Source organism: Tiliqua scincoides, chromosome 5, assembly GCF_035046505.1.
Source record: "Tiliqua scincoides isolate rTilSci1 chromosome 5, rTilSci1.hap2, whole genome shotgun sequence".
NCBI lineage: Eukaryota > Metazoa > Chordata > Lepidosauria > Squamata > Scincidae > Tiliqua > Tiliqua scincoides.
The window spans coordinates 62464597-62477519 of record NC_089825.1 but is presented as its reverse complement, the minus strand read 5'-3'; the positions used below and the strand labels follow the sequence as shown (position 1 = coordinate 62477519).

At 46.8% G+C, this 12923-nt stretch overlaps 2 pseudogenes; one reads left to right on the top strand and one right to left on the bottom strand.

Moving 5' to 3' along the window:
* Positions 1-967: 967 nt before the first annotated feature.
* Positions 968-1082, bottom strand: LOC136654808 (5S ribosomal RNA; annotated as a pseudogene).
* Positions 1083-9526: 8444 nt separating this feature from the next.
* Positions 9527-9643, top strand: LOC136654740 (5S ribosomal RNA; annotated as a pseudogene).
* The last annotated feature ends 3280 nt before the right edge of the window (positions 9644-12923 follow it).

Sequence of the window (12923 nt, the reverse complement as noted above, 5' to 3'; positions counted from 1 at the left end):
TCCCTGCATGCAAATCTGCCCCCCCCCCCACTTACCTGGAGTGCTACGGAGCCTCGCGTGACTCCAGAACGCGTCGGGGAAGTCTCCTGAAGCTTTGCCGACACTTTAAACTGTGCTTTCGGCAAACAGGAAGCACAGTTTCTGATTGTGTCAGAAGCCTCAGGGAGGCTCCTGCAAGGTCTTAAAGTCATGTGACGCTCTGCGCCCCCGGGGCATTTGCTCCATTCATTCAGTGGCAGGTCTGTCACTGTATTGACAGGATGGTAAACAACAAGAATGCATTCTAACAGATCTTGATAATTAGAAATCTGTTCATGTTTAATAAATTCAAGAATGCCACTTAAATGATTTCTTCCCTGGAGGGCAAAGCTGATTGTTGCCTTGTAAACTGAAAATATGGCCTATTGAGGCAAGTGGTGACAGATCTAGAGCAAGAAAATATCTATATTCATTCCATATTTTCATGTTGCCAATCTTGACTTCATTCTGAGTCTTTTGTTTCTGCTCCCTTTTTCTTAGCTATACTCAAGTTGCTAATAAGGGGAGAGGTGTCCACTCCCATGATGTACATTCCTGGGCCTTGTAAAGTCCATTATATTTAGGCTTCAGTCCTATACACACTTTCCTGAGAGTAGGCCCCATAAAACACAGTGGACTTATTTCTGAGTAGTCATGCTTAGATGCTGGATGATAATGGTTGCAACCCAATTCTAGAAGACACAGGAAACTATCCCTGTTTTCTCCCCTCCTCCCTCACCTTCCTCAGTTCTGTGCCAGTAAAATGGCTGGTGTAGTTCCAAGGAGTACCATTTAGACTGCGGAGACTTGCCTGAGAGTAAGGGAATGAAAGTTATTAATCATGAGGTGACCTCTGCAGTAGGATGCAGCATGAGCTCTGGTTGCATGTCTGCATTGGTGGGGTGTGTTAGTTGGTTGGCAACCTTCAGTCTCGAAAGACTATGGTATAAGCCTACAGCACCCGGTATTCCCAGGTGGTCTCCCATCCAAGTACTAACCAGGCCCGACCCTGCTTAGCTTCCAAGATCAGACGAGATTGGGCATGTGCAGGGTAATAGGTAAGATTGGGGTATAAGCTGTAGAAAGTTCTGAAGAAGTTAGAAATTGGGGGAATAAATTATACAAAATAGTGGACTAATTCAAATTACAGACAATCAGTAGAGGAAACAAAATTGGTTATATATTTGGTGGACATGAGCCAGCAGTTTTACAATCCAATGCCATAAATCCTCTCATGGCATCACAAAAGCTACAGCTCAGTAATGTGCATTTGGGCCATGGGCAAAAATGGCAGGCAGCCCTAAGTGTGTGTCAGTGGCTCAGCAGGCCACACCAAAAAAGGTGAGGTGACTGCAGGGCAGGTCATGGGCAGTTCAGGAGAGAATTTGAGTGGAGACCAGGAGGGAGGGGGATCTCACCAGTGGCAGCATACACTTTGGTGCTATCCCACTTTCCTAGCCCAGCTGGTATCCATGTTGACAACCTTCAGTCTCGAAAGACTATGGTATCGCGCTCTGAATGGTGGTTCTGGAACAGCGTCTAGTGTGGCTGAAAAGGCCGATTCGGGAATGACAATCCCTTCCACACTGGGAGCAAGTGCAGTCTGTCCCTGGTCTGTCTCTCTGACTATGGGCCTTCTTTCTTTGCCTCATTGCCTCCGTCTGTTGGCCAAGTGTCTCTTCAAACTGGGAAAGGCCATGCTGCACAGCCTGCCTCCAAGCGGGCTGCTCAGAGGCCAGGGTTTCCCACCTGTTGAGGTCCACTCCTAAGGCCTTCAGATCCCTCTTGCAGATGTCCTTGTATTGCAGCTGTGGTCTACCTGTAGGGCGCTTTCCTTGCACGAGTTCTCCATAGAGGAGATCCTTTGGGATCTGGCCATCATCCACTCTGATATCATCAGAATCATCCATCATCCAGCTGGTATAGGTCTAAGGATACCTATTAGTAACCAGGTGACCTACCAGGAGAAAGTAAAACATATTTTTAATTTACCTCTCCCAGGCCATCTGGTGTCAGCTGCATAACATAAGCTTTTTTTTGGGGGGGGGGGTAGGATTGGGCCATCAATTATATTGGGAAGGTCCATTCCTCCTTCGGAATTCAACTACTAACCATTTTGAAGGCTTCAGCATTGTCTAAAAAAGAAAAATGCTTCTAGTTGTCAATATCCCCAATGACAATAACCCCAAATCAGCAAGGAAAAAGATTTGGTGCCACCGTTGCTCATTTTCTGCCCCATTTGCTATCCTTGGCATTTGAACTATCATCAACCAGAAATGGGGATCACCACAGTCTTTGTCTAAATTGATGAGGTCAGATTTGCTGATTCAACCCTTCCCAGACTCATAAATCCCTCCATCTGGAAGCACAGTAAGAGTTCTAAGACTGTATTCTTCATATTGTAAACAGCCCTTGAAACTTTCAAGAGGGAATATACAAGGAATCATAATATACTGTTTGCTTTTTGCCTCCTATATTAATGTACGTAGGACAGAAGATAACAAAAGCTGATCAAATAGAACAGCACTGTAGATTTGTCTTCTGTCCACAACTAGCATGAGTTCATCCATCTTTATCAACTCAGCCAATTCCATGCCAGTATTGCGAACTGAAGGCTTACACTCCTTCAATGTGTCAATCCTAGACACGTTCACCAGAATCCAGCAATCTCTTCTAGGCAAGGGACTTGTCATGAGCAGAGCTCCTCACTCACAACCGCATCCCCATTCATTTCAATGGAGAGAAACTACCAAAGTATGCCATCCTTTCACAACATAGATGGATTGGGACTAGATGGGGACTGTCAGGATGGGGACTGTCAGGCTATCCTTCACTGCCAATGCACACACATAGGCGTTCTGTATGTGCATCAAGGGTGTACACCAGAGGTATCAAACATATTTCATACAGCAGGTCAAACAGCATTCATGGTGCCTGCTAAGGGCCGGAGGTGATATCATTAGGCAGGAAGTGTTGTCATTAAACAGGTCATAACCGAAATAAGCACTTTTTTCCTCACTTAGGAAGTCATTAGCTGCAAGTGACAGAAGAAAAAAATATGCAAATCTTGATCATATTTCAAGATAAAGGAGAGGCCAATTATCATGCGGGCCGTCCTTTCAGCAGTGCCACTTCAGCACTACTCAGCAGCCGAGAGCTTGAGGGCCAAATAAAAAGTTTCAGCAGGCCGCATTCAGTCCCTGGGCATTATGTTTGACACCCCTTGTATACACAGAACTTCAGATTAGTGCAACTGGTTAGGCGTACATACGTATGAAATCAGTGATGTTTGACTTCCACAAAATGTCAATGATCAAAAATTCCATGCAGATATACTTTTTGGCATATCCATGTTCATCACGGTCAAGAAAAGACAAGATACAGAATGCTTAAGACTGGGATGCAAGTGATGACAATGTACCTAACTTGATTTAAAGTCCAATCCTAGACTTACTGCACATCCTCGTTCCTGGTCCTCTGCTGGTACTGACGGCCATAAAGTGGTCCGTGCCAGTTGCAAAAGTCCTGTGCCTTCTGTCCCACTCCAGCACTTCTCCTGCCAATCACCAATGAACTAAGTCAGTGGGAGAGGTGGTGGTGGGTGACTGGAGAGCAAAACAGGAGTAGGTCTGAGTAGTGACTCACAGCCCTATCCTGAGCTGCCCGGTGCACGAAACTGTAGTGGTGCCGTAAATGGCTGCTGTTGCATCCAGCGTGCCCCAGGCAGCCGCCACTGCCTCCTTGGGAGAAAGGAACTTTCAGCCCCTTCCCCCAGATAAAGCAAGTAGCCCCTCAATGGAGCTACTCAATTCTACAACGACCCAATGGTCAGCTTAGAATTCAGAGCCTCCATGTTGGGCAGACTGCCTGACATGGAGTCTCAGGATCCAGTGGAGCAAAGCCCTACCGGTCCCGCCTCCCTCCTGCCCCACCTTCTCCCCCAGCATGCTTCCTCCCCCACACCCCCACCTACCTCTCTGCTGCCCAGTGGTCCATGTGACCGCTGAGCGGCAGAGCTCCTGTGCTCCACCAGCGCTAATCTATCTCCAGCACTTGACTAGCACCAGTGTTCCAATGGCACTAGGGCCCGCAAACTGAGCCTAGGGCCCGTGCTGAGCCAGCACGCACTGAATAGGATTGGCAACATAGTGCCTCATAGTTGCCTCATAGTAGCAACAAAGACTGGACCTCGAGCAAAGGAGCAAATGTACACTTACCTTGAAGAAGCCTCCAAGACCCAAAACTTGCACATGCAGTGCTTGCCACATTGGTGCAGCTGCTTCAGCACAAGAAGAGTTTGGTTTTGAACCAGCTCATCAGCCCATGGAGCTCAGCTGAACTCTGAAAGCAAGAAAGTCAAGGGGAAGCTAAGCAGGGTCAGGCCTGGTTAGTACTTGGATGGGAGACCGACTGGGAATACCGGGTGCTGTAGGCTTATACCATAGTCTTTCAAGACTGCAGGTTGCCAACCAACCAATGTGGTTAATCTCCACAGGGTTAATGTCCATGTATGTGGGATCATGCACCCATGTATAGGAATCGCGGAAGATCTGGTGAGGAGGTAGAATGTGGTGTCTACAGTGGCCCCTTTAAGAGTCAAGGCCTGGGTTTCCAGTAGAGGGTGTGCTGCACAGCTGCAGCAACTAGAGGTAATGAGGTACCAAAGGATATAAGGTGCATCTAAGGCAGGAAAGGGTGTGGGTTGTAGGAGGAGACGAGACCTGGCATATCGTTTCTGGACTCTGATTTGGCACCTTGCATTGACTAACTGGCTTACCTGGAATCTGACCTTGGACTGTGACCTGGCATATCATTTCTGGACTCTGATTTGGCACCTTCCATGAACTAACTGGCTTACCTGGAAATCGGACCTTGGACTGTGACCAAGGATATTGACTTTGGACTCTGATTTGGCAACCTTCATTTATTGGACTGGGACCTGATTCTGATGTGTACTTGCTGCCCTGGTGAGTTAAACAAGGGAAACTAACCAGCCTTAAGCGGGCACGATACCCAGTGGGGAGGAGTTGTGGCAAGACAACCCACCACCCCCATCTGCATTTAACTCCCAGTGTGTTCAATGCATTGACAAGTTTGCTGCCCTGTGCAGCTAAGTGTGAGCATATGGACCCATATGACATTCATACATAGGATAGAAAAAGTGTGCAATTGATCGCATGTGTAGTTTATTTTATTTTGTTATTTTATTTTCTGCTTACCTTTTAGCCTCTGGGCCATCATTTTCCCAGCGCATCCACCTAAACTGTCATCTGCCTTTCTGAAATTCCTCAAATACCTTTGGTTTGCCCCCTTGGTTTTGCTGCTCTTCATCCTTTCAGTAAAACAGAGCTCTTTCTATTGCTGCAATTTTAATCTACTTGGTCTCAGTTCTATCATGAAGGAGTTGGTGGTCCTGTCTCCCCAGACTTCAAGACTTTGCTACCATTGGGTTTTTAAGGAAATGTGGGGTTCTCCATTCTTCTAGGATGGAGGATTTCTCAAAGCAGCCTCCTTAAGTCTGGTTGTTCCTTGCCTTGTGTGGTGGCAGGAAGAATGACTGTTCCAGTTTGAATCCAGTGGGTACTGGTGGCTATGGGCTGCATGCTGTACCCCCCTGTCTAGCTACCACAGATATTCTATGTCTCTCATGCATCAGTTTGCCTCCCCCCCTTTTTTTTTCAAATTACATATACATGAACCAAAGGCAATTTTTGGTACACAGAACATTGTCAAATAAATTCATATGCAACATTAAACTGTGTATTAAAGATGTTGTAAACAGCAGGCAAAACAGAAAAACAATACAGAGAAAATTTTCGAAAGACAAAAATAGGAAAATGGTGTTTAAAAAAAATAATCATAAAAATAAGCTAGAAGGGAAGGCTCAAGCTAAAATTAAGCAAGAACATTAATATCATCTGAAAAATAGGTATTTTTATGGTTGAGGAAGAAAGGAGTTGTATATATATTAAGGAATAATGTGTTCATTCCGTTTACAGTAAGAAATCTTAGCCTGAACATGAATTCATTTTATGTTCTGTTCAATACCTAGGAGTTATTAGAGGGTTAACTTATATTATTAATAATGCTAGTATTTCCAGTTCTGTTTTGTTTTTCATTTCTCAGATCTTCATTAAACACCTTAAATTGTTTCCAGTTTATTTTCTGCCATAGACACAGGATTAACTACACTGAAGAGCACATTAAAAGTGGGAATGACAACTCAGAAAGACTCAGCATGGGGCTTGTTCTTGGCCTTTGACACTTTGGGATACGTGCAGCGCTGGCCCATCCATAAGGCCAGCTGAAACAGCAGCTTCAGGCCGCAGATTGGCAGGGGGTGCCCACCTCTGTCCACTTTAGTTACCTCCACTGGGAGGAGGAGAGGCTGGTGTATCACTTCACACGAGCAGGGGAAGCATTTGGCACACTGCCTCAGGAGCCAGGAGGTCTCACGCGGGCCCTGGATACATGACCGTGCTTTTACTTCCTGTGCATGCTAGCAGTCATCTGGAGGATAGATGAACCAGGTGAGTTCAGCACAGGGGCAAAGGGAGAACAGGGAGGGGTAGAATGGGTAGGGGAGGGCAGTGCCAGGGCAGGAGTGGGTGGCTCAGACCTAACAAGTGTCTCTTTACTCGGAGAACTCCAGCAGCCAAAAATCCCCCACTTAGAAGCCACACTAGCGCCTCTGCATTGCCACATGGAGATTTAGGCATTATTGGCCTTCCAGTTTGGGTCGTAGTGGGTCCCGACTCATAGTTTGAGAAACATTGGTTTATACTAATTGCTTGTACCCCAATGAAGTCTCAGGAAGTGGAGGACCAGCAGAGAGCTGGATCAATTCCCTGATTCCATTTAAGAGCAACTTCTCTGTAACTTGAACAATCATCTAATATAAGCATAGATGAAAATGGAAGCAATTTCATAGCCATTACCATTTATTTTGTCAATTAATATGTGGAATTTGGTTAACTGGATGAAGTACTGTCATTTTATTTCAGATTTTTAATTAGAGAGCAAATTATTGTGAGAGGGCCTCTCTCTCTCTCTCTCTCTCTCTCTCTCTCTCTCTCTCTCTCTCTCTCTCTCTCTCTGAAAATTAGACTTAAGCTAAGTGAATGACGGGGGAGGTAGAACTTGACTTACAAACATTTTCAAGTTCATTTCAAAAGTGTCTTAAATATTTTTTGGTTTGTTTAAGGAAGGAACATACAAGAATCTGATGAGACCACCAGGTGATGTTCGCCATATTCTTGTACTCTTCTGGCATGCAAGGATATGCAATGAAATAGAGGGCATTATTCAAAGGGAATTATTATCAAATAGAGGACATTATGCAAACTGACAATTCCTTCTCCAAGCTCAGGGCCATGAAAGTTCTTGCCCTGCCATCAGTCTAAATGGAGGAGAAAGACAGGTTTTCCTGAGGAGTAGTCCTGGAACGTGCTGGAATCCCTAGCATGTATGCACTGCTGAAAGAGAGACGCCTGCGTTGGCTCGGTCATGTCGTGAGAATGGATGATGGCCGGATCCCAAAGGATCTCCTCTATGGAGAACTCGTGCAAGGAAAGCGCCCTACAGGTAGACCACAGCTGCGATACAAGGACATCTGCAAGAGGGATCTGAAGGCCTTAGGCGTGGACCTCAACAGGTGGGAAACCCTGGCCTCTGAGCGGCCCGCTTGGAGGCAGGCTGTGCAGCATGGCCTTTCCCAGTTTGAAGAGACACTTGGCCAACAGTCTGAGGCTAAGAGGCAAAGAAGGAAGGCCCATAGCCAGGGAGACAGACCAGGGACAGACTGCACTTGCTCCCAGTGTGGAAGGGATTGTCACTCCCAAATTGGCCTTTTCAGCCACACTAGACACTGTTCCAGAACCATCTTTCAGAGCGCGATACCATAGTCTTTCGAGACTGAAGGTTGCCAACAACAACAAGATATTGCTAGAAATGGTATCTCCTACAAAATTCCTTCCTGGACATTTACTGTGTAGTAGATAGCATTCTGGGGAAGCACTGAGTCTCGTAAATTTGCATCAAGCAGACATCCATGATATGAATCTTTTGCAAATGATTGAGGAGCTCCGCCTGTTGAATTTCTGCCTGGAGGCATCCTTCCCCAGTCCAATATCAAGCTGAAAGACCAAGGCAAAATGTGACTGCACAGAACCTCATTCATAAAGCCAGCATAAAATACAAGACTGTGCAAAATCTTTCCAGCTCACATGGCCAAAAGTTAAACCAACCACCTTAACTTCCAATTTCCTATGCTTTCTGGAGCACGAAGGAAAACTGTAAGCAGCTTAACTCTCATCACAAACAGAAAGGTTTTGATATTTTAATTAATAGGACTTCACACCGAGCCTGGAATTTATGGCAAGTTCCCAATGACCTGAAAGTGAGCAAGGGTGTGTGGGAGGCACCAGTGCATAACTCTATTTCTAACCGTTCTGGCGCCATGCCAGGGCAATGCATGTCTGTTAAGTTGCTGTGTTATCAGGTTTCTGTTAAAGGTACAGGAGCATGATGAACAAAAAGGGAGCAATCCTATGGTGGGTGGAAAAGGCGAACTGTTTTCGCCTTATTCCATTGCATAGTCTAGGCTTCAGTTATAGTAAAAGTATCACAGCGTGACTGCCAGGCAACCAACACAAGATACTGTTCCACCTCCCATTGATTTCAGCAAGGTTGGATTGTAGCTAAGGCTGCCACCATTGTCACTGGCCTGTGCTTCTGTACCTTTTAAGGACGGCTTGATTCATGGGTGCAAGCAATTGAAAAGCTTATCTCCATGGTGAGACCACCTTCGCTTGCCACACTGAGCAGATACAACTGCTGCAAAAGGCAGAGAAGCAGGCCATGCCACCTTTTGGATCAGTTGGCAACCCTAGTAGCATCCAGAATGCTATCTCTCATTAATGCTAATTACTGTCATTCTCCCCATCTTTAAAAAGGATTTGCAATCCGGAAGGGAGCCAGGCAAGAGCCAAACGTGATTTGATTAAAATACCCCAATAGCTCAGGAAACTTCTGTTACCATTGCTAGAGGGTCACAGACTCCGTGTCCTTCAACCTTTCACAGAAATGGTGAATCATTTGTATAAAAGTCTTATCTGACTGTAGTTAATTGTCAGCATTAAACTAAAACACTGGCTGCTTATTACTGAGAAATTCTAATTACTTGCATACATTAGCTTTAATTCCCTGATAAGCAAAGCTGGGTTGTATTTGCTCTGACTGCAAGATGGAATTAATTGGCAGCAGGTTGAAATAGCATCACACTATCGGTATCTGAGGAAAGAGACATTCTAGCAAGGTGGTGAGGACAACCTGCTCTCCCCTTCTGGAAAATGACCAGCAAATGGGAGACTTACAGCGATTCACAGTTGGCTTTGCCTTCCTTTCCCGAACCTGAACTCAGCAACAGAAAAGAAATAAAACCAGAAGGAAGGCTGTGTGCACAGCATATAGACTGTGCATGGCTTCACTGGGTTGCATTGGCTCATGTGGCAGCAACTGTTACCCTGCACATGCCCGATCTCGTCTGATCTCGGAAGCTAAGCAGGGTCAGGCCTGGTTAGTACTTGGATGGGAGGCCGCCTGGGAATACCGGGTGCTGTAGGCTTATACCATAGTCTTTTGAGACTGAAGGTTGCCAACCATTGGCTCATGAACTAGGAAATGCACTGTAGCGCATATAGCAGTCCAATTGCAAACAAGGGGCTGGGAGGATTGGGACCATTTGTGATACAGCTGAGCTGAAAATTTATAGGTGGCGGAAATGGGGGAAGGAAATTTGGAGGGGGGCACATAAACCCTGAGAATGTTTCAGGGGCTGTTCCCCACTGGGTGGCAGCAGGCAGCTGTGCTTTCTTGCTATTTATTTATTCGCCCCCCTCTTTGGTGGCAACAGCAGAGGCTGTATGAACTTCTTTTTGGTTGCTGGCTTTGGATGGTTGCCACGAACTCCTTCCCAGAATGCTTGGTGAACAACTTTATGTCATGATGTAGTGTCATTCCAAGGGAACTTCTGAAGGAAAAAAAAAGAAAAAAAGATAGCCACTAGAGGAACAATGTCTCATTCCTTAGAAAAATCACTGACAGCACAATAGTCCAGTGGTGTAGCTAAGAGGAGGATAGGGGGATACACTTCCAGGGATGGCATCGAGAATCACAATCCTGGGTGCCAGAGGAGCAAGTGACACCACTGAAATTGTATGTGCATGATATGCTTGCATGATAGCCTCTCCACCAGTCTGCAAAGCACTGCTACAGGTGCAAGGGCTGGGAGGTCCCCTGTACACTCAGAATTCTGGCTGTTGGCAGGGTTCTGCTGCTGGTGATGGCAGATCAGGGACAGGACTGGGCCCAGATGGATCTTGGTGCAGCAGGTGTCTACCATATCAAAACCCTCATTCTGGGCCTGACATGCCCCCAGCAGTCTCCTACCCCAGGAAAAGAGCTGGCATAGATCTGAAGAGTCCCACAGGAGAGTGTCAAGGGCCCCCTGACTTACCTGCTGGTGGCTCAGGGGATGTTGTCCCTAAGGGGACAGGCAGCAGACATCTGGGGCTGTGTGAAGGTACCTGGCCCACCTCATCTCCGTTGACACCAGAACATGGCCTCCAGCTAATGGGGGTAAGGCTTCCCAAACCTCCTCCCTGCAGAGACCCCTTGGGGGACGGGCAGCGTGCAGATCCTGGACGCCCCGCCTGCATGCAGAGCAGGAGAGCTGTGGCTGATCCACCAAGAGAGTGGGCGCCTGCCTGCCCAGTGGCAGCCCCTGAGGCAACAACCCCTTTTGGGGGAGGCTCAAACAGACTGGCCTGCAGGGCCAGGACCTCCAAAACAGGGCAGAAGTGGGAAAGGGCCTTGGACTGCCCCTTTAACACCCTGGGAAAGGAAGGGGTGGGCCTTGGAGGGGCTGGTTCCTGACAGAAAAGCTGGCCCACCTGGGTATGAAGGGGGGGAGCAGAGGCAGCCTGCTGCAGGGAAGCCAGGCTGCCAATGACTAGAGTGGAGGGAAGCCTCTGCCCATGGGGAAAAGGAAGCAGGTGGAGCAACCCCCTTCCCCCACAAACCCTTTTGAGGCAGCTTGGGACCAGCTGATTGCACAGGAGCTGGAGCCCCTCTGGGACCCCGCCGCTGCCTCTTGAGACATAGCAGGCCCTCAAGGGCCTGGGGCCCACAGAGAGCATCTGAAGACTGACCCAAAGATAAGTGTTGTAATTTACTTACTGTCCCTAGACAGTCCACAGGATGCAGCCAATTCTGCATTAGTAGCCCTGCACCCTGCATTCCAGCACAGGATAGGATTGGGCGACTAAGGAAGCCCCCCAATTTTTGCCACCAGAGCAGGCTCAGCCAAAACTTGACAGGTGATTGAGGAGACCCAATACCATTGCCATTCTCTAAGTTTTGTGGGTGCACTTCCACACCACCACAATATTGCCACCATCCTCTCCATACAACTCACCGGAACGTTCTAAATTGGCTGGTGCAGGAAGGGGGTGATGGGCTAGATCCTCTCCACATCTATCTGTTCTGAAGTAACATCAGTGGGAGATGAGGTAGGGATGGAGCAGTCTTGAAGTTGACTACAGTGGCCACCACATTTCACCCAACTTCATGGCCATGACTGTTGGCCCTGGGTCTGAAGCTGCCCCCTATCCCATCTCCTTGCTCGCTTTCCAGACACAGGAAGCAAAAAAAGATGATTGCCCAGAGACCAGTGGTGCAACCAGGCAGGTTGTGGATGGGCATGAAGTACCAAATACCAATTGGTACTGCCAATTTTCCTCCTCCCACAGTCGTCTGCTAGAAGTGAGCGTTTCATTCAGCCTTGTGGCAATTACCCCTATATCTGAGAATGAGTGAACATATGGGATTGGACCTTGTTTGTCCCTTTGAGATTCCTGACCAGTGTTTGGCTGCAGTGGCTCTTCTGCTCACCCATCATGGAAACCTTCCCAAGGAAAGGCAAATCTGGGAGTTGTAGTCTTCACCTTGAAGTACCTCACCAATGTTTGGTTCCTCTTCTCTCCACCCCCTGGCTGGTTCTGTCCTAGTATCTGCTTGTTACTAAAGAGAGAAAATGCCTCTGCTTGTTACTAAAGAAAGAAATTGGGTCAAAGACATGATTCAGATGCTAATTTAGTAGCAAACTCAGGACAAAGTCATGTAGTCAGAGAAATGGATGTCTTACTTTCCTTCTGGAGACAGTGTTTTTCCCTCTTAACATATGAGCAGCTTCTGACTTGTTCATCTTGACTTCCTGGTGAAGTCAGGCCACACTTGCCATTACAAGGCAACAAGAGATGAATGCTCGTTTGTTGGGAAACCAACCTACACTAGTATCTGCATGTATCCCTTTGGTTTCCTTCAACAGAAATGCTTGTTGTTGTCATTTTCAGGACAGATGACTGCTACCTTTTATGTCTCCTGCAAGGCAGTAAAAACCAAATGAGTCTGTGCTGAGATTTTAATCATCAAAATAGCCCTGACTACTGATATTTTTGAAATTCCTTCTACATTATAGATTTCTTTCTGATTGCCATTATACAGCACACCATCTGTTTATGGCTCTTCCTGGGCCATTAATACGGGCATTCTGGCTAGCTTGCATGGGACTTTACAGCTTGTAAAATAATGATGAATTAACACCTTGTCCCATGGTGCTTTCAGGACATCAACAGTTGTTAATATTATTACCCCCTCGTTTGACACGTGATGGCACAGGATCTTAGGCAATTCATTTACTCAGGCCACTGCTTGTAGCTTCAAAGTTTCCAGCTGATCACTCTGTTTTGATTTCTGTTGGGATGTTCTGTGACATTATAAGGTTTAAATTGCAAAGGCAAACCTGAAGGAGGAAGGAGTCGAGGGGGGGGGGGGAATAGATGTCC